This window comes from Tupaia chinensis, unplaced genomic scaffold (genome assembly GCF_000334495.1).
Source record: "Tupaia chinensis unplaced genomic scaffold, TupChi_1.0 Scaffold146687_1, whole genome shotgun sequence".
NCBI classification, from domain to species: Eukaryota; Metazoa; Chordata; class Mammalia; order Scandentia; family Tupaiidae; genus Tupaia; species Tupaia belangeri.
The window spans coordinates 615,325-637,871 of NW_006206544.1; positions in this window are offsets into that span (position 1 = coordinate 615,325).

A 22,547-nucleotide genomic window follows, 5' to 3' on the forward strand; every position below is an offset into this window, starting at 1 on the left:
AGGATGGCTCCTGGAATCAAGAAGAACTGAACCTGAATTTATGTTTGAATCCCATTAGATCAGTGACTTCACTAATTACCATGTTGGGAGTGGGTTAGGGCTGACCAGAAGATTCCTAGAAAAACTAGTATCCTCAAATTATGTTAGAATAAAAAGTTATTTCATTTTGACTTTATAACCTTATAAGGGACTTTATAACCTTGTAAGAACAAGACCAACTAGGTTGTTACCTTTTTCCTTAATAGCTGCCTTTGTTTTTGTAAGAAAGGTTTCACGTATGATTTGAAACATGTGTAGATGTTTCCATCAGTCCTCTTAATCTTTATCAGGAAAATCAATAGTATCCCTGGCCTTTTGATTGCTTTTTAAATATGCAAATATAATGCAATCTCTTTTTTTTTAGCCTTTAAATTTGACTTTAGATGACATGACATTTCAAGCTCAGTTTAGAGATAAAAACACAACAGTAACATACACAACTGTAGCCCTGATTTTAATAGAGTAGCAAGAAATGTAGTCACATATCCTGCTTAAGTTTCCCCAGCAGAAATTGCTTCTGCATCAGAGCCTATTACAAATGCAATTCACTAAGGTCTTATGGGTGACAAAGCTTTAATTAGCATCACATTGTTTTCTAATGTGATTTTGCACTTGTAAAAACAGGATTAGAAATCAAAATATACTTTTATAAATGCCAATTTTAATTGCATTACTGATGGTGTGCAAGGCTTTAAGCACCCGACTCAGTGTCTCACATAATACCTCTCTATTTGCTGGATTAAATGTGAAACATAAAGAAAAGATGGCATATATTGTCTAATAAAACACCTTGAAGTCAGAAGAGGAAATACAGTCACTTATGGTGTACAATACTTCATCCAACAGCAGCACCTTTTGAAGCCTGCCTCCCCACAGCAGTTAAGCTCATAAAATAGGCAATACTTAGAAAGTGTCCGCTGTTTTATTCCACAGTAGGTAAATTAGAGCAACAGTGCCCGATGGGAATGTCTGCTTGCAGACAAGCGTTGGGACACACTAACTTCATTCTAGGTCCTCAGTGAAAAGCTATCTGCATTTTTTTCCATTTAACCTTCTTGCCATCTCCTTATAGCTTTTGTATTTTGGGTTGTGTGTGATCTTCCCTCCTATGGAAGGAGCCATTGAAAGAAGGGGCCATCTTTTGTTCAGGAAATTTTTTCTTGAAGATAGTGAATAGCAGATTTAGACCTTGAAGTAAATATTTGCTTTATGAAAATCACAGAATTTCATCATTACATTATATCTCTATTCTAGGTGCTTTAAAGACTTGTGCTCACTCACCTGCAGCAGACACTTCCCATAGGTAAGCAACAACTTTTCTTCACCTTTTACACAGAGGTGGATCCAGTGACACAGTGGGGGTTAAGCAATTTATCAAAGGTTAGCCAACATTTCAGTGGGAAAAATAAGACCAAAGTGTGTATTTCTATTTCCCAGATTGCAGCTATAATGACTAGACCTGAAAAAGATAAAAGCTGGATACCATAGGAAGGAATTTTGTTTTGTTTTGTTTTGTTTTTTAAAAATATCTGTTTTGTTTTTTTGGATGAAGTAAATAAATAGCACATCTAAGCTTTGGTTATTTAAAAAAGGGTACGGACCAGCAGTTAGCGTAATGGCTACGTCGCTGGACTCCCATGTAGTCTACCGTGGTTTTATTCCTGGACCCGGTGGCTTAAACTCACACGGGGCGTGTGCGCATGCCTGCCCAAGATCCCAAGAGGAGAATGGAGGAGAAGGGATTGCGGTGTGGCCATCCCCCTGGGGGGTGATTTCTCACTTTCTGTCTCTCTGTCTCTCTTTCTGGTGAACGCAGGTGCCCTGTAGCAAAAAACCTCTCCAAAAAAAAAAAGGGGGGGAGGGTGGAACTGAAATTATTTTAATGGAAAGTGAGTTTTAATTATGAAGTGTTGTAGTACTGATGTTTCAGTACTACAAATGAAATGATTATTTGGAGAACTGATTCTCATTCTATAGCAGCTCTCTATAGTCACAGCTATTTCTGTAAAACTATGTTTGTGTCCACGTAGTTGTTTGCTTAAATCAGTAGGAAGGAAAGACATTTTATATTCCAATGTAAATGTAATTATGTCATTTGAGTTTTAAAACTTAAAGTTTTTATATATTTGCTGTAGCTTTTTATTTAATTTTTTTTCTTGTAAACAGCAAGAGTACAAGAACAGTATAATGATTTCAATTGTTTTTAAATCTTGATTTTCTGGGAGGAAGACAACCTTACTGCCAGGTCAATGTAAATTTTTAAGTTATTTTGTTTCTCTTTAATTGCTTCTTAATTTCTTATTGATCCACTAACTAAAGGATTATTGTTTGATTCACTGAGTGAACTGGCGAGATTGGGTGAAATTAAATCAGTTGACCCAGCTTGAAAAAAAATGCTTGAAACTGGGCTGTGCAATTTTAATAGCTCTATGCACTCAATAAGGCAAAGTGAGAAAGGACAGCACATCAGAAAATTCTATAACATGCCTCCTATTTTGGCTCATTATCACACATTTGCTGTACCCATTAGGCAGAGGGACTTGCAGGACAAATTTGGTTTTGTAGGAGAAACTCAGTAGGGCTCAATTACCTAGGTTTTCTTTTATTTTGTTCTTAGATTATGATATGGAAAGAACAAGGAAATCCTGTCATTAATCTGCTTTAGATACCTGGTCCAACTTTAACCCATTCTTTTCCATGTCAGTTTTGAGGTTGACCTCAGCCGCCTCCTTTCTGTTCTTTCTCTCGCTGCTTTCCATGCTCAGTCTTATCTTTGTGCCCTCATTTCAATTGTTTCTCTCACTTGTATTTCACTCAACTAATGCAGCAAACACCTCCCTCTTTCCTGCCTGGCTAAAAACCTTAGACACTTTCAAATATCGGTTCAAGTCCTATGGCCTCTAACGAGTCCGTTCTGATCTGGGTGTCCACAGTTACTACGGCCCCTGTAATCTGCTATTGCTCATGTGCCATCTCGTGCAGCTGAAACCTTGTGAAGTCTGGATGGTTATCCAGTTGTTTCTTACACATCTACTTTCTATATGCTCCATTTTAGTAGGTCTTGTGTTTCTATATCTCTTTGTGTCACCTTCTACCTACTTGGTATAAGATAGTTCTTATTACAAAGGCAGATGGAGAAGCAGGGACTGGTATGAACATCGTTAGATAGAGGCAATGAGTTAGAGAGGCCAAATCCTGAAAAGGAAGGCATTCCAGGAGGATAAAGAGCAACTATCCAGGACCCAAGCTAAAAGTACGTGAGGAGAGGGACCAGCAGTTGGCATAATGGCTGTGTCACTGGACTCCCATGTAGTTTACCGCGGTTCAAGTTCTGGATCCCATGGCTTAAACTCAAGTTGGGTGCATGTGTGTGCGGGCCCAAGATTCCAAGAGGAGAATGGAAGAGAAGGGACTGCAGCGTGACCATCCCCCTGTGTGTGTGTGGGGGGGTGATTTCTTGCTTTCTGTCTCTCTGTCTCTCTCTCTTTCTGGAAAGCGCACACACACTAGCCAAAAACCTCTCAAAAAAAAAAAAAAGTACATGAGGAGAGTCAGGATCTAGAGACATTCTGCATCTAAAAAATAAATGGGTTTAAGTATTTAGGTATGCCTGGACTTTCTATTGTGATCAGCATTTGAAAACCAATCTCCACACTCATCTCAGAGTATGGGAAGGTCTCTACAGCTATTTAGAATCAAATAGGAACATCTGCAAGGCATGGGAAAGTGAGGAACCAGGAGCCTGACAGTTCTTGACAGATACATAAATAGTGCTTAATAAATGCTTTCTCGTTAATTAAGTCCATTCAAAAGAGCACTAATGAGGCTCTTCTACCCCTGGATGCTAGCTCAAGCTATGACAAGTGGATAATATTCAAGTTAAAATCTACTAGCATGAATTTCCCTGAAGTCTAACTAAAGATTTTCTACCTGCCAAGTTTTAAGACATTGTATACCAAGGACAACTGACTATTTTCAGGGACAGGAATCAAAATTTTATTTGAATCTTCTTTTAACATATTATCTCAGAATATATATATATATATTATATGAGCACCCCATGCAACTTCGCACATAATACATCTCTATTTGGAGATATGATCTTCATGTATTATAAATATAATTATATATAGATACATATATATGTATTTTATTCATGATAGAGAGCACGTGCACATGCAAGAAAGAGAGAAAGGAGATACCTATGGAAAGGTCTCATCCCGCTTCTATCTCCTTCCCCAGCCTTCCAGTTTGTCAGAATAATCTTGGGAACTCACACACAAGCTGGGCATGTTTTCAGGCTGACTGGTACATCAGATCTCTTTTAATTGTCAGAATTCTCTTCACAAACAACCCTCAGCTTTCTTCTTTTGAGGACTGGAAGTATATTCTGGTAGCCTCAGGCAGCTCATAGTTACAATAAGGAAGTGCCTCTTTATACTTTCATGAGCTATGGCCCAGTTGGTATATTTTGGGTCCCTCCAATGCCTTCCATCCAAGTATTCTGGAGCGTTCCTCCTGACGCCTGTGTGGCAACCATCTCACATGTGTCGCCCACAGTGGAGCTTTCACCAATGCAACTGACATACTAAGACCTCTGACTCTGACATGAAGACAAGTTTCGGGGCTCCTTTATTCCTCACCCATGAGAATAATGGTAGATGTAAGTACAGATGCTCCTTGACTCACAATGAGGTTATAACCTGACCAACTCATCATAGGTTGAAAATATCATGAGTTAATAATGCGTTTAATACACCTAACCTACCAAATATCAGCACCTAGCCTTGTGTACCTTAAGTGTGCTCAGACATTTACTTTAACCAACAGTTGGGTGACATTGTCTAAGGCAAAGCTTATTTTACTATAAAATTTTGAATATTTTATGTCTTTGTTAAATACTGTTCTAAAATAAAAAACAGAATGGTTGTATGAGTACATGAGATAAGGATTCTACTGAATGTGTATCACTTTTGCATCACCCTAAAGTTGAAAAATCATTAAACTGAGCCATCAGTACATTGGGAACCATCTGTAGTAAAAGAATATTAACGTGGTTGCTAAGAGACCTCAGTTTTAATTCTGCCTCTGTTGCCAGTTTTCCATTGGGTTTTGAACATGTTGCTGCTTCTTCAGTAAACTCTCTGGGCCTCAGTTTTCTTACTTGTAACAAAGGTAGTCAAATCTGTGTTGACTAAGGTTCCATGTATTAGTCTGTCTGCTTTTCATTCAGGGGCAAATCCAAAATGTCAGGTATTATACAGTTTATGTAAATATGTTAATTCCTGGGGGCAAATTCAAGTGCAAATGTTGTAGATCCAAAGCAACCTTATAAAGTACTTGATATGTCTTCATAATTTTGTGACAGTTTTAAACTGAATAGACCCTTTTTCTCATATATCATTATTTAAGTGATCTGTTGTCTAGATTCTTCCATCATGGGGCACTCGTTTTTGCCTATTTCACTTTTCACTGATTGAGATTATGCCTAGTAAGTTTTAATTATTATTCTCAGAACTTAAAGATAGTATAGACTCATAGTTAATATTTGGGAGTACTTTTTATGTGTCAAGCAGCATTCTGAATGCTTTAAATCTGTTCATCTCTTTGGTCCTGAAAACAGCCCATTACACAAATTTCTATTATTGTCTCCATCTCCCGACCAGGGTATGGAGGCAGATCGACCTTCAAATCTTTGCTGAGATCACCTAGGTAGAAGTCAAGGATTTTCAGGTGAAAACCAGGTAACATATGTTCAACCTCCGTGATTATTAGTGGTTAATCATATTGAATCATATTGTTTGAAGTGCCCAAAGAGGAAGTACAATCTTGACTAATATTTCCAGGGTAGGTGGAAACTTTTCACATGAACAACAGGTATCACTACAATTTACTTGCAGAGTAGCTGTCAACACTACAAAACAGTTGGTTAAGATTTTTTGCAATGCATACCAACCAGCAGGAACTCTGAATATAGATGCTGATGCTCTGAGGATGCCACTCCATTTGGAATGCGAAGGAATGAGTCCTAACAATCAACAGGGACACAGAACATCCCCACATCAAAGAGGTGAAGTTAGTCACAAGTGACAATCCAGTGTTAAATAATTACCCCTGGATGCTAGCTCAAGCTATGACAAGTGGATAATATTCAAGTTAAAATCTACTAGCATGAATTTCCCTGAAGTCTAACTAAAGATTTTCTACCTGCCAAGTTTTAAGACATTGTATACCAAGGACAACTGACTATTTTCAGGGACAGGAATCAAAATTTTATTTGAATCTTCTTTTAACAGATTATCTCAGCATATATATATATATATATGAGCACCCCATGCAACTTCGCACATAATACATCTCTATTTGGAGATATGATCTTCATGTATTATAAATATAATTATATATAGATACATATATATGTATTTTATTCATGATAGAGAGCACGTGCACATGCAAGAAAGAGAGAAAGGAGATACCTATGGAAAGGTCTCATCCCGCTTCTATCTCCTTCCCCAGCCTTCCAGTTTGTCAGAATAATCTTGGGAACTCACACACAAGCTGGGCATGTTTTCAGGCTGACTGGTACATCAGATCTCTTTTAATTGTCAGAATTCTCTTCACAAACAACCCTCAGCTTTCTTCTTTTGAGGACTGGAAGTATATTCTGGTAGCCTCAGGCAGCTCATAGTTACAATAAGGAAGTGCCTCTTTATACTTTCATGAGCTATGGCCCAGTTGGTGTATTTTGGGCCCCTCCAATGCCTTCCATCCAAGTATTCTGGAGCGTTCCTCCTGACGCCTGTGTGGCAACCATCTCACATGTGTCGCCCACAGTGGAGCTTTCACCAATGCAACTGACATACTAAGACCTCTGACTCTGACATGAAGACAAGTTTCGGGGCTCCTTTATTCCTCACCCATGAGAATAATGGTAGATGTAAGTACAGATGCTCCTTGACTCACAATGAGGTTATAACCTGACCAACTCATCATAGGTTGAAAATATCATGAGTTAATAATGCGTTTAATACACCTAACCTACCAAATATCAGCACCTAGCCTTGTGTACCTTAAGTGTGCTCAGACATTTACTTTAACCAACAGTTGGGTGACATTGTCTAAGGCAAAGCTTATTTTACTATAAAATTTTGAATATTTTATGTCTTTGTTAAATACTGTTCTAAAATAAAAAACAGAATGGTTGTATGAGTACATGAGATAAGGATTCTACTGAATGTGTATCACTTTTGCATCACCCTAAAGTTGAAAAATCATTAAACTGAGCCATCAGTACATTGGGAACCATCTGTAGTAAAAGAATATTAACGTGGTTGCTAAGAGACCTCAGTTTTAATTCTGCCTCTGTTGCCAGTTTTCCATTGGGTTTTGAACATGTTGCTGCTTCTTCAGTAAACTCTCTGGGCCTCAGTTTTCTTACTTGTAACAAAGGTAGTCAAATCTGTGTTGACTAAGGTTCCATGTATTAGTCTGTCTGCTTTTCATTCAGGGGCAAATCCAAAATGTCAGGTATTATACAGTTTATGTAAATATGTTAATTCCTGGGGGCAAATTCAAGTGCAAATGTTGTAGATCCAAAGCAACCTCATAAAGTACTTGATATGTCTTCATAATTTTGTGACAGTTTTAAACTGAATAGACCCTTTTTCTCATATATCATTATTTAAGTGATCTGTTGTCTAGATTCTTCCATCATGGGGCACTCGTTTTTGCCTATTTCACTTTTCACTGATTGAGATTATGCCTAGTAAGTTTTAATTATTATTCTCAGAACTTAAAGATAGTATAGACTCATAGTTAATATTTGGGAGTACTTTTTATGTGTCAAGCAGCATTCTGAATGCTTTAAATCTGTTCATCTCTTTGGTCCTGAAAACAGCCCATTACACAAATTTCTATTATTGTCTCCATCTCCCGACCAGGGTATGGAGGCAGATCGACCTTCAAATCTTTGCTGAGATCACCTAGGTAGAAGTCAAGGATTTTCAGGTGAAAACCAGGTAACATATGTTCAACCTCCGTGATTATTAGTGGTTAATCATATTGAATCATATTGTTTGAAGTGCCCAAAGAGGAAGTATAATCTTGACTAATATTTCCAGGGTAGGTGGAAACTTTTCACATGAACAACAGGTATCACTACAATTTACTTGCAGAGTAGCTGTCAACACTACAAAACAGTTGGTTAAGATTTTTTGCAATGCATACCAACCAGCAGGAACTCTGAATATAGATGCTGATGCTCTGAGGATGCCACTCCATTTGGAATGCGAAGGAATGAGTCCTAACAATCAACAGGGACACAGAACATCCCCACATCAAAGAGGTGAAGTTAGTCACAAGTGACAATCCAGTGTTAAATAATTAAATTGTTTTAGCTGTTAACTGTAAGCGAATGTTGTTTTTAATTGCACTTTAATAATGCCATGCCCTTTATAACCAAAATTAATGTTTTCTGTCGCTCTGTTTTTGAAGTATATGTCAGTTTAATTAAACTATTAATGGTAGACAGATTTTAAGTACTTTATATTCTTCATTAAATTGTATCTGTTCAACAAGCATAAGCAGGAAGATGGAGTCAGTGAGAAGCAGATTTACGTCCTGCCTGATAAATCACTCCTCATCAGATAAGATGATGTCTTGTGCTTGTTTTGGTGCTCACTCCCCGAGATACACAAATCCACTTCCGGGTTATCATATTAACTGAATTTATTTAAAATGAAAGGTGACTGTTTGTTTGAAAAAATGGAGACTGAGCAAGAAGATTTTCCGAGTTTTTGTGAAACCGACAACCGAACTGCAGAACCTGAAGGAGTGTGGTGGTAACGGCTTCAGTTCATCTGAAAACTCGCGTCTCTTTCTGCTGTCCAACTCTTGACAATTCAGAGCAGAGAACCTGCTAGAGGCATCAGCTTCCCCGCCTTTATCCTTCCTAGATTGCCTGCCTAATTATAGCTGAGTCTCCTGCAAAACACATGAAACTAACCTAACACAAAGCAGCCATTTGTTTTTATTGCCAGAAATGACAATTGATAAAGTAAACACTGTGCACACCCCAAGCCTCTCCTGGATTCAATTCAAGAGAATCGATTGAGTCTTGGTTAAAGATCAGGAGGGGGCTAGAGGAGGATAATTTCTTGTCTCCTCAGCCCATTGATGACATATGCAAATAGAAAGAGGATCCTAATTGGCAAACACTTAAAGAAGCAGGACAGTATCGAAATTACACTGCTCGAGCAAGAGGAATGGCTGGGCTACATCTGCTGCACGTAGTCAAAGATGTAACATGTTATAATAGAGACAAGTGTGTCCTTCCTTTGTGTGGCAGATCAATCAATAGCTTTTCATGTGATCTTGTTCACTATTATGTTAGTAATGAAACCCTCGTGTGATGTGACAACTGTGGAATAACATTTGGTCACAAAGCTGGTGTTAACAAGCACAACTGGCACTGTGGTAATTAGACTGATTTCTGGTCTCTTCTTTCACAAATTGTCGATAAGTGCAGTAAGCAGGCCGTTGATTCCTTTCTGAACAGCTATATAAAGCATCGTCATATTCTTAAAAACTTATCCACTAGGTTTGTCTGTGGGTGTGAAACCATAGGAGAGAAAGATTACACAACATCCTTTCGTTCTTAGATAGTCTGTGCGTGTGTAAACTCCTGTATGTATGTGTATAAGATGCATGCATGTATGTTGTATCTATCTACCTATCTCCATTATAGAATTTTATCAGTAAAATGCAAAGCTGTTTTAGCACATTTAGCATATCTTTCCTTTTTTTTAAAGTTATCATTTATTTTTATTTTTTTACTATTAATCGTCTTTTTACTTTGCTGTAGAGCCCATGTGCTCACTAGAGAGAGAGAGAGACAGAGAGAGAGGAAAAGTGTAAAAGCAAGTCTCTAGATCCAGGACTCAAACCACAGTTAGCCATGATTGAGTCCAGCACCTTAACCACCATGCCACCTGCTGGCTCCAGCACATTTAGATGAAAGTAACTGGCAGTTGGCTGAGAATAGACCGGAACCCCATGTAGACCCCTGGGTTTAGGATTCACTAAAAGAAGCAGAGAGAGGGACATACACATTAAATTGAAAGTGGAAAAACACAAAAAACTCTCACACTTTTGTGTAAGAGGAACTCTATTTGAAACTATGACTAATTCATAGTCTTAATCTGGGAAGGAAAGTTAAACTTATGAATCTAATCTCTTCATTGTTTACTGAGAGTCAACTGAGGTTTATCCGGTGGGACCTCTGCTTTCTGGAAACTGATCTGAGCAGGCAATTCTAAGAAGGCCTGTCATGCCTTCGGCCAGTCAAAAGGCGACTTTGTTGATGGAGATCACCATTATACGATAGCTGAAAGCATTTGGAGGCCAAAATGAAATCCTGATAGAATCAGGTCCTTTGCGCCCCTTTATGATTCAGTCCATCTTTTCATTCCAGAAATTTGTTTGCTGCTTGGTACAGAGATGCTTAGAGACAAAAACATGTTTTGTCATATGATTTTATTTTTGTCTTCTTTTCCCCCCAGACTTGAATTTTCATTCCCTGACAGGTTATTAGATATCATTTTGTTGTTGAGTTCCAGTCAATATTGAAGTATTTTAATGTACAATATCATTCTCCATCTACAAACATAATTTTTATTTTAAATTCATGATAGAGCACTTTTGTGTGCATAAGAGGAAGAAAGAAGGAGAGCTGAGTACTATTCACAGGGTCTGGTCTTGTATCGACCCCCTTCCTCCCGTCCTCCAGCCTATAGCATACTGGGCACTTGTGTGTAAGCCCCACATGTTTTTGGCTGACAGGGCCAGAGACTCAAACCACAGCTTCCACGTGAGATCAGACTTCTCTAGAACAGCACGTTACCACTGTGCCACAAAGCCAGTCCCACAAAGATGATTCTTACAGAAGTTCCATAGATACTTCTGGTTTACTACTTCTAAGGTAGTAACTCAGGGGTTGGAACCCATCTGTGGTTATACACATGACAAGCTAAAAGGTCTTTTTGGCAGTTAAGTTCAAGTCCTCAGACTCGTGAATGTAGTTTTCTTTTCTTTTTTTTAAGTTTATTTATCTCTTTCATGAGAGAGATATACAGAGAGAAAGAGAGAGCAAGAGACAGCACCTTTAATAAGGTCCTTCACCAAGATCCACTCCCAGCCTCCACCAACCAGGATCATGGACATGTACATACACTTCCAGCCTGTATAAGCAGACCTTGGGATGCAAACCCTGGACCATCCCATATGGCCTTGGCATTGAGGACCGTTACATTACTGTTGTACCACCAGGGCTGGTCATAAATATGATTTTTCTGATCACCTGTATTCTCAAGATTTAGTTCCCTTCAGTCTTACTCAAAACACTTCAACAAATATATGCTGATTGGCTGGTCAACAGCCAATGAGGGTACAGAGATGACAAGACATAACTCCTGTCCATTCACAGGAAGAGATAGATAAGTAAGCTAGCAATTTTAAAAAAGGAAACTAAGTGTGAAAATATAGAGCGATGAAGAAGTACAAATGATGGGAATAAGAGTCAGTCTGGGGAAAAGGAAAACCCTCCCAACGTGGTGGCACTTCAGTCTTAAATTAACAGAGACTAGTCTGTTGGACAAAAGAAGGTCAAAATGCTCCGAGAAGGAACAGCATATACAAAGGCATGCAGGCTAGCGATAATATGACACATAAAGGGAACCTAAGGCCCTGGCAGAGGAGAATACATCCATACGAAATAGGTAGAGGGACCTGAAGGTAGCATGGTGGTTGAGGTGCTGGACTCACACATGGCTGACCACAGTCTGAGTCCTGGACCTGAAGGCTTGCTTTCGCATTCCCTCTCTCTTTCTCATGAGCACATGTGCGCTGTAGCAAAAATTTAAAATAATAATAATAATAAATTAAATAAATAATTCTTTTAAAAAAGAAATAGAAACAATCATAGTTTTTTTTTTTTTCTTTTCTATTTTGTTTTGTATTTAGAGAGATTGTTGCGGTAGAGTGTGTGCACTCACTGGAGAGACAGAGAGAGACAGAACGCATGAAATCACCGCCCCCCTCCCAGGGGGAATGGTCACGGGACAATCTCTTCTCCTCCTTTCTTCGTTCTGGATTGTGGGCAGGCAAGCCCACAGGCCTAGCATGAGGTTTTAAACTGCCAGGTTCAGGACTTGAACTGCAGTTAACTGTGCGAGTCCAAAGACATAACCTTTACTCCATTTGCTGGTCCCAATCCTAGAACTTTTCTGTAAGTCATCCTAAGAAATGTGTGAAGGGATGAAGAAGATGAGGAAGTACAAATGATGGGAATAAGACTCAGCTTGGGGAAAAGGAAAAATCTCCTAATGTGGTGGCAGAAAGCAGAAAGCAATAGTGAGCCATTGCAGGAATTAAGCCAGGAGAAATATATGGGTTTTGAAAGATACCTCAGTGGGGAAATCACAATATTTGACAGCTAGTTGATTGATTAATTAGACAAAAATTTTAAAGTCCTTTCTTTCTATGATTTCCATCATTGTAAACAGTGGGGGTAATAGAAATAAAACAAGGCCTTACTCCAAAAAGTGTAGCTGGTATGATCTAACACAAAGGAAGACAAAGACCATATTACAAGGCAACAGAGGCGCTGAAGATGCAGGGATGAGTTCAGCAAGTACAGAGGGTGGATTTCCTGCCTAACCCTTGAATGTCAGTGTCTTTGGATACCCTGAATCCATTCCCTGGTAAGATGACTTGCACATAATTCTAGGGACTGAATGGTGATGCAGAGGTAAAATGTGACACTCTGCAAGGCTGATTCACACAAGGTTCTGAGTTCACATCTCCAGTCCTTCCGAAATATGGTGGTCACGTGAGTGCCCGTGATCCGGGCCTGGCTAAAACTGGGAGTGGATGGCAACATCAGAACCCTATGGGAGTGCTGTCTCCTGTCGCTTTCTTTTGTCTCTATCTCTTTCATTTGTGGGAGAAAGAAAGAGGCTTTTAAAAAAATATGTAGCACTACACAAAATCTTATTTAACCTCCCTAATATTATTATGAGACAGTTGTCCTGTTTCCACTTTACGTATAAAAAGAACTGAAGCTCAGAGAAGATAACCAACTCATCCAGAGATACACAATAAGATTATACCAAAAGCCTGACGGCAAAGCCCAAAGGAGTTTTCTACGGCACCAGACTGTTCAGGGACTCATAGGCTTTCAACTGGACATGGGTCACTTACTCAGGATCCTCAGGACACAGCCAAGCCACCACCTTCCATATTTCAATTATGTAAGTTGTAGAGGTTGGTCCTCAGTTGGCATCCTGGGCAGCGGGAGATTTCAGAACTTTGCATGTCTGCTTAACTAGCACGGGACATAGGGTAAATTTATAGATGGTAAATACAGACCTCACACAGCCAAATCTATATAGCCAGCCGTATGTCTCACCTGAAAGCTTAGACCTGGGTACCATCCAGGTTACTTCAAATCCCTAACTCTTTTTTTTTTTTTTTTTGAGAGGTTTTTGCTATAGGGCATGTGCACTGGCCAAAAAGACAGAGGGACACAGAGAGACAGAAAGTGAGAAATCACCCCCCAGAGGGGATGGCCACGCCACAATCCATTCTCTTCCATTCTCCTCTCGGGATCTTGGGCACGCACGCACATGCGCCTGGTGTGAGTTTAAGCCACAGGGTCCAAGACTCGAACCGCGGTCGACTACATGGGAGTCCAGCGACATAGCCATTACACTAACTGCTGGTCCCTCAAATCCCTAACTCTTAAAAGGAAAATGAAGCAAAAGACACCAATAAGCTCGCTGTTTGACTATTGCATCTAGAGATTGTTTGCAAATCTGCCACAGTTTGTAAATCCAGCTATAAGGACACTATGTTAAAGAGTTGGGATTTTACCATGGAATATATGGGTAATTTTTGTCCACATCATTCACTCCCCTTCTCATGCTTTTTCCCTAGTCATTAATAATGTTATGTCAATGTACTTTATGTTAGGCAGTGTACATTATCTCATTTATTTTCCATAACGACCATATGAATTTAAGAAAGGGAAAGGTGAACTTTACTATGCTCTAGGTTGTGTTGCTGTGTGTATGAGAGCCAGAATTCAAAGCCAGGTCTACCTAACCCTTCTCACTCTGCTATTCACCCTCTTACGAATGAGAAAAGCTAGTGAAGGGTAACAGATGTTATCCCAGGATGTTTGCCAGAAATGCTCCCTACATCCTTTCCGTTGCTGTTCAGTGCTCACCCCTGCTGTTCCCTGATCTCTGGCTTAGGACATCTGCTCTTGGTCCTTGAATTTGGTGAGCACATAGATGTCCCTTGGAGGTTTCCATATTCATTTGCTTTCTATGCACTCTGATATTATCATCTACTCACTCTAACACTATCCTTCTGAGATTCCATCTCACAGAGATTTATGCACACTTTTTGCAAAGGGAGAAAATTTTAAAAGCCATGTAAGGATGATGATAAAGGAAGGATGAAAATGAAGATGAATTTTTGAAAGAACTGTGGTTGCAGGATGGAGAATGATTTGTAGGGAGGCAAACATAGACACAGAGAGACCAATTAAAAGACTATTGTAATAACGCAGTGAAGAAATTGTCTCAACTCCCACCAGGGCAGCTCCTGCAGAGGGCGATGACTGAACACATAGACTCCGGAGCTGGAGAGCCCAGGTCTGACTCCTAGTTTCACCATCCTCTTGTGACGTAGCCTTGGGCAAGTTACCTAACCTCTCTGTGTCTCAGTTCTGTCACTTGAAAAAGGAGGATACTACATAATAATACTTCTGCCTCCTAAGATTATTAATGCTAAATGAGTATATATATATATATCTATATATAGTTGGCCTATACTCTGTAATGTGTTAGCTTTTACCAAAGGTAGTAGAAATGGAGTGAAAAGAGATCAAAAGTAAGGCTATAAAGTATATAAGACATTCCGGTGACTTGCTATGGAAGAGGGAAATTAGCTAAGATGATTCCTAGGTTTCTGCCTTGTTGTGAAGCCTTGCTTTCTGGTGTTTAGATCCCAGTTACTGAAGCCATTGGAGGCAGGGACACTGGGAGCAGAAAGCACCCTTGTGGGTGGGTATCCAGTTACTGAAGCCATTGGAGGGAGGGACGCTGGGAGCAGAAAGCACCCTTGTGGGTGGGTACATTGACAGCACGTGTTCACACATGGGTTAGCTAGACTCACTCACCAGTGACAGTGTCCACTGAGCATGTATGGCTGAGGCCTTCAGGACAGTTATCCTTCATAATAGAACCATGAGTTGAAATTGCTGGATTCCCTGTATTTACTGTACCATTTTTATCTAAAGCTGAGATTCAGAAAAACGACTCCCCAAGTTTCAAGGAAGTGAAGGCACACACCACCTCCTTTTCTAGAGTGTGTGAAGGCACACTCCTCCCCCACTCAGCAGAGAGACACCCAGATCTAGGATTAGGGGTCTAAGGAGAGTGAAGAGAGGAGAAGCATTAGGGCTGCAAGATGAGTAACAGATGATGAATGATGATCAACTTAGTCCAGAGCATGCATTTTAATGGCGTAATGTATAAAAGCCTGGTAGGGCACAGTGGTATTTGGGGCATTTGATTATTTATTTTGTTCTTATTTTTATGTGCCCTAATTGTAGAGATAATACTTACTAGAATTAGTCTATCCTCAAAATGACTTATATCATCTGCTGTATGAGAGTTTGTTTTAATCCCAAGAGGGCGTTCTCACTCACTAGAGAGAGTTGACCACGTGGGATCTAGTTACCTTAACTAGTTAGGCTACAGGACCAGCTCCCAGAGCTTTTATGGAGCTTTTTTGGTTTGGTTTGGCATAGGGCACATGTACTTGCCAGAGAGAGACAGAGAGAGGGGAGTGAGGAAACACGGCCAAGAGGATGGCCACACCACATCTCTTCTCCACTCTCCTCTAGGGATTTTTATTTTTAAGAGATTTTTGCTATAGGGCCTGTGTGCTGGCCAGAGAGACAGAGACAGAAAGTGAGAAATCACTCCCCAGGAGTAATGGCCACTCCACAATCTCTCCTTTTTTCTCGGGATCTTGGGCACATATGCACACGTACCCAGCATGAGTTTCAAGAGGCTGGTCTGGACTCAAACTACAGTCAGGCACATAGGAATCCAGTGCCTTAACCACTACACTACCTGCTGGCCTCATTCTCCTTTAGAAATTTTGAGCACATAAGGAGGGCACATGCGCCTGGTATGTTTTTCAAGCCACCGGATCTGGGATTCAAACTACACCGTTGGCCATGTGGGATCCAGATGCCTTAATCACCATATCACCTGACTGGCCTGAGTTTTTTTGGTTTTTTTTTTTAAATTACGTAGTATTTTAGGTTAAAAGTTAAGAAGTCTGATTATTCCTCCACAAATATGTAATGGAGGTTTAGAAAACCAAAGTTAACTATATTCAAAGATATTAAACCATTTTAATAAAATCTATAAAGCTAAGATATACAAAAGACAGAGAACATCACAAGCAGAAAGTAAATTCTAAGTATGTACTGGAGATGGAGAGCATGCTTATTTATTAAGAGTTTTAAAATGGTCCACTAATTGTAACCCTCTAGGTAATCACTTGTTATATCCTATCTTGAAACATCTACCTGCCATATTGTAAATATCTTCCATATTATAGAAATAGATGATACTATTGTTTCTTCATAGAACACTCACTATGTTCCAGGCACAATTCTGGACATTGGGATGTTAAAGTCAACAAATTAAAGTCCTTGCTCTTATTAAGCTTTGGTTCTAGTGAGGACACAAATTATAAATTACCAAATAAGTGAGTAATACAATGCCATGATATTTCTATATGTGTTAGAGTAAGGCCCCCACAATAATGCCCTCCTCCCAACAAGTGACTTAAATCTTGTCTTTCTATTTCAACAGTCTATAGTATCTAGCTGCTGAGCAGCTCCCTGTGCATCTTAAGGGATTGGGATTCCTTGCAGCTATCTGCCCCATCATTTCTTATGGCACTGTTGGCTGGTTAAGCAAGGTCACTTTCACATCCAAGTGGTGGTTGGCCTGAAGGTCTTAAGTCACTAGCTGCTTCCCCAAACATTCTGTTGGAAAGCACTTAGAAATGAAGGACATTGGACAAACACGTGGCTGGATAACCATGTGGTCAGAATCAATTTTATTATTCTGGAAGGAGAAGAGAGGATTTTGATGGTTATCTCGTAGTCTGCATCATTGTATATCTTTTCTTTTTTTTTTTTTTACTTGACAAAGGGCACATGAGCTTGCTGGAGAGAGATTGGGGGGATTGAGAAAGCACCCCCTTCTTCTCCCTTTCTCCCACCTTTTAGGATGTTGGTCATGCATGCACATATGCTTGATGTGTTTTTCAAGTTGCAAGGTCTAGGACTCGAACTGCACAGTCATCCATGAGGAATCCAGTCACCTTAACCCTCAGACCATCGGCCGCTTCATATACATTTGTTCAACTTGATGTAGAAGATTGTCATGTAAATCGTCATAAAAGTTTCTATGCAAGCAGTGATTGACCATTCTCTGAAGAATATGGTTTGTTTCTAAAGTTTTATTATTATAGAAGAAGAAAAAAATGAAACAATAGTCCATGGTTAAATTTTTAAAATAATCTCCTTAAGATATATTTCTAGAAATGTAATTTCTTATATTATTTGGAAAATTTTATTTCTTGGCAATTATTTTTGGAAGAAGTATGTACATGTCTTATTTATCCATAGAATTTATTTGCGTTCTGGCTGAAAATTTATTTGAACCTTGTTGTTTGTTTGCTATAAGACATGTGTGTTTTCTGGAGACAGACAGAGACAGAGACAGAAAGGGTGAGAGGAAAGTAAGAAAGCACTCCCCAGGGTGGATGGCAATGCTGCAATCCCTTCTTCTTCATTCTCCTCTTGGGATTTTGGGTATGTATGTACATGTGCCCAGCATGTTTTTCAAACCTAAGGGTCTGGTACTTGAACTATGCATTTACCAAGAGGAGTCCAACCACCTTAATCTGCTAGCTCCTAGACCTTGTTGTTTGTTAATATCAGGGACACAGTATCTTACTGTTTTAATGTGTATATTTTCCCAAATTTTTAAAGTTAATTACATTTCTTTCACTTACCTCTTAGAATATTTGAATTATATTGCATAAGTTTTTATATGTTAAATATGAACATTTTGTCCTATTTATTACCAGTATGTATTTTTCTGAGTGATTAAGTATTCCTATCAGAAGATATATTGATCATATAAAATTACATTCCAGTGAAAACACTCTAGCACGTTTAGCATTTCTGGTCCATTGTATTCGGCAATCACCCCTCTATTACTTGGATTTGAAACTTTTAGTCATACAACTTAACATAAGCCAAGTAATTTCTTTTCTTATTTTTAAGATCTTTTTTTTTTTGCCATCAGGTGTCTGTGCTCTCTGGAGAAAGAGAGACAGAGACAGAGAGAAGGAAATTGAGAAATCACTTGGCCATGCCACAATTCCTTCTTCTCCATTCTCCTCTCAGGATTTTGGGCACACATGCACACACTCCTGGTGTCATTTTCAAGCCACCAAGTTTGGAGCTCGAATTGTGGTCATCCATGTGGGAGTCCAACACCTTAACCACCATGCCACCTGCTTCCCCCAAGCTGACTCATTTCACTTATCCATTCTCAGACTGAAATGGTTTTTTAAAATGTGTTACCCAGATGTGGGAAAAGGTGCCCCCTGCTTTCTATTATTTCTTCAAAATATAACATGAAGTATGTGATCTTAGACAACGCTGTCCCTTCCTTTTCTCTTTATTTGCCCTTTGAGAAAATTTGAAGAAAATGGTGATAAATAGTAAGCAGTGTCTTTTCATTGTTGAACCTCTTTCACATGCTTTGATGTTTCATTCATTCTCACCATGATATCCCAGGTGGCTCATTCTCAAACAACTTTCTGTTAACCAGTCCTGTATCTTAAGGATGTGTTCTTAGGAATTAATATATTTTCTTAGGTTCACAGCCAACATTTACACATGAAAATGACCTTTTTCAAAAATATAAATGATTACATTTTGAAGAAGTATTTAATGACTCTCAATGAACTAGTCAGCTCTTGCTAAGTTATGCTGTGGTAACAAATAACCCTACGTCTCAGTATTTTTTTTCAGAAATTCCAGAACAAAGGCTTTTGTTTGGGGGGGCGGGCTTAGAAAGAAAGAGAAATAAAGATAATTTTAATTTTTCAGAAATTCCAGAACAAAGGCTTTTTTTGGGGGGGGACTTAGAAAGAAAGAGAAATAAAGATAATTTTAAGAATAAAAAAATGTCATCTTTCAGTAAGACTTACCTTGACTATTCTGATTTTTATTACTTTGTTCACTGATGTAGTTCCAATGTCTAGAACAGTGCCTGGCTCATAATAGGCATGCAAAAGATAATCATTAGAACCAATAACAATGACCTAGCAATCATGCAGTGTTCTACAATCCTGGCAGGCTGGGAAGGCTTGTGGGAGGATCATGGAACCAATATCTGTTGAGGTCTCTCCCTCTCTCATGAAAACAAGAAATAAAAGAATAAAATGTAAGGGCCAACTCTGCAGCTTAGTGGTTAAGGAAGCCAGATCCTATGTGGTCAACTACGGTTCAAATCTCAGCCCCAGCACCTTGAGAAAGATGCTGGGCACATGTGTATGCGTGCCCAAAGTCCCGACTGGATGGAAAATTGGAGAACAGATTGTGATGTGACCATGCTCTATTGGGAGGTGCTTTCTCTCTCTGGAAATTGAACATGTCCTCTGGCAATAAAAAAAAATACTAAAACTTTAAAAATAATGGGGCCAGCTAAGTGGTGTAGAAGTCAAAATGGTTTGATCTCACATATGGTTCAAGTGCTGGACCCAGCAACTTAAAAAACATGCCAGGCATATGTGCGTTCATGATCAAAATCCCAAAAGGAGAATGGAGGAGAAAGGACTGTGGCATGGTCACCCCCTCAGGGGATGATTTCTCAATTCTCTCTTGCTCTCTTCTTCTCTCTCTCCAGCAAGCACAAGTGACCTATAGAAAAAAAAAATAACTAAATAAATAGATAGGAAAAATTCCAGTGACTTGCGACAGAAATTTTGCATATTCACATAACATGTCTTTTAAGGATTGGAGGCATCTCTCTCCATAGCCTTGCCATTCTGAGAATCAGCTAACAGAAGAGCCAAAATCTGGGAAACAGGAGCCTCACTGCAGAGGAAAAAAAGCTTTTATACTTCAGATTAAAGCACAGGTCACTTTCTCTCACATTCCCATGGCCAAGGCAATTCACTTGGTCCAATAATATGTCAATGAGGTGGTTATGTATAATTCTTTCATAAGAATAGACAGTGGACATTTGGGACAATTATACAGCCCACATCAGTGTTCTCCTCCCTTTCCTTCCTTAGATTACACAGGAAGAAAGTTACCTGAAAGCAGAGAAAAATCTTCAGTGTATTTACGTTCTCTTGAAAGACTGACTAGTGTGCAAAAGGAAGTGGTGATGAGACCTAATCTATAGTTTGGGGGTAACTAGGTGAGAATAATTGCTCTGGAAGAGATCACAATCAGAAGTAAATGTGAGTTCTTCTCACTGTGCATTCCTATGGGCCCCCTTTTCCTTTCTCTCTTGTTATTATAAGACGTTCCATCCAAAGGTAGTAACTTTTTGAAGATACCATAACCATAACAGTGCCTGTTTCAGATGCTAAGCAGAATTCCCAATGCAATATGCAAAATGAAGATTAGTTATACATGTAAGCATTCTACGAGGCTTAAGAAACCCCAAACCAAACATCCTGCAAAACTTAATTGGAAAAAAAATTATTATGACAAAGATAAAAATTATAACTCGGTAACAGTGTAGACATATGATGGGACCAAAAAGGTATGATCTGTTAGTAAGAGATAGCATGGGGAAACCCAGCAAGGCCTGTCTGTTCAGATTCTTCTTGCTTTTTCTGTGGAGTACCTCCTTCCTTCCAAATATGGTACAGGACCCTTCTTGAAGGGAGGATTTTATAACCTATAATTAAGCAAGATAGGTCAGAGAATTTTTATGCCCAACTTTTATGCAGCAAGACAAGAGAAAGAGTAGTATTTTTAGGCTTCATGGCTCGCTTTGGGAAAAAAAGCGTTCTGGTTTCTATGACTCACCTGGAGAAGAGGAATTCTAGTTTCTGTGGCTTCTCTCAGAGAATGAAGGGTGAGGGACAAGAGAGCAAATATTAAGTCAGAGAGAAAACTTGCTTCTGAGGCCTTCACTTTGGAGTATCATTTTCTGAGCCTTAACATTCATAATGGATCAAATCAGTGAATTTGTCCTGAATTTAATAGATTAGTTGGATTGGTTTCTTGGAATTCTAAATGAATCGAGCTGCTTTGTGGTGACACAGAATAAAGCCACCAGGATCAGTGGACCCCTTAGATTTTATCCTTCAATCTTACCTTCTTTCTTAGCATTTATGTTGAGTTTCTCTTCCTTTCTGGGAGGGAAAAAGTCTTTTTTCCAGCAATACATAAAAAAACCCATAAAATCCATTTTAAGAGTCTGGTTGCTCCAAGATCAACAAAAACACTCCTCATCTCCCAAATGAGACACATTACTATTTATAGGGTTTTGTCTAAAGTTATGACACATGTCGAATGCACATATGAACAAATAAATTACACTAAAGTACAATTAAAAAAATTCTAATTATTCTAGAGCTTTACAAAAACCACAGTTGACCCACTTAATGCTAAAGTGGCCTGTTCAATAAGTAAAACTACTTCAAGTTTCATTTGTTCATGTAGAGCTGTTTTATTATTTCACTTAAAATTCAGACTTTGGGTAGACCAGCAGTTAGCATAATGGCTATGTCACTGGACTCCCATGTAGTCGAACATGGTTCGAGTCCCAGACCTGGTGGCTTAAACTCATGCCAGGTGCGTGGGCCTGCGTACCCAAGATCCCGAGTGGAGAATGGAGGAGAAGGGATTGCGGTGTGGCCATCCCCTATGGGGGACTGATTTCTCGCTTTCTGTCTCTCTGTCTCTCTCTGTCTTTCCAGCGAGTGCATATGCCCTATAGCAAAAACCTGTAAAAAAAAAAAAATCATCAGACTATGGGTGCTACATGATACATAGAACAAACATGTTTATATTTTATTATAAAATTTTACAATGACATATATAATAAAGCAAAGGTAGTGGAAATTTTCTTATCAGCATCTGTATCTTGTTTATTTTTTAAATGAACATCGAAAACTCTGGCCCATGTTAGGTCATCTGAAATAATTTAGTTTGTACACATGCCCTCCTTTGGCTCAGCTTTGATTTCTTTCTTTCCTATTGAAACTCAGGATGAAGACGATGTATACAATTACATATGCCGCTTTTCAGTATAATTACAATTACATATGCAGCTTTTCTGTGTAATTTTCGCCGGATAGTAAAAGAAAATCTT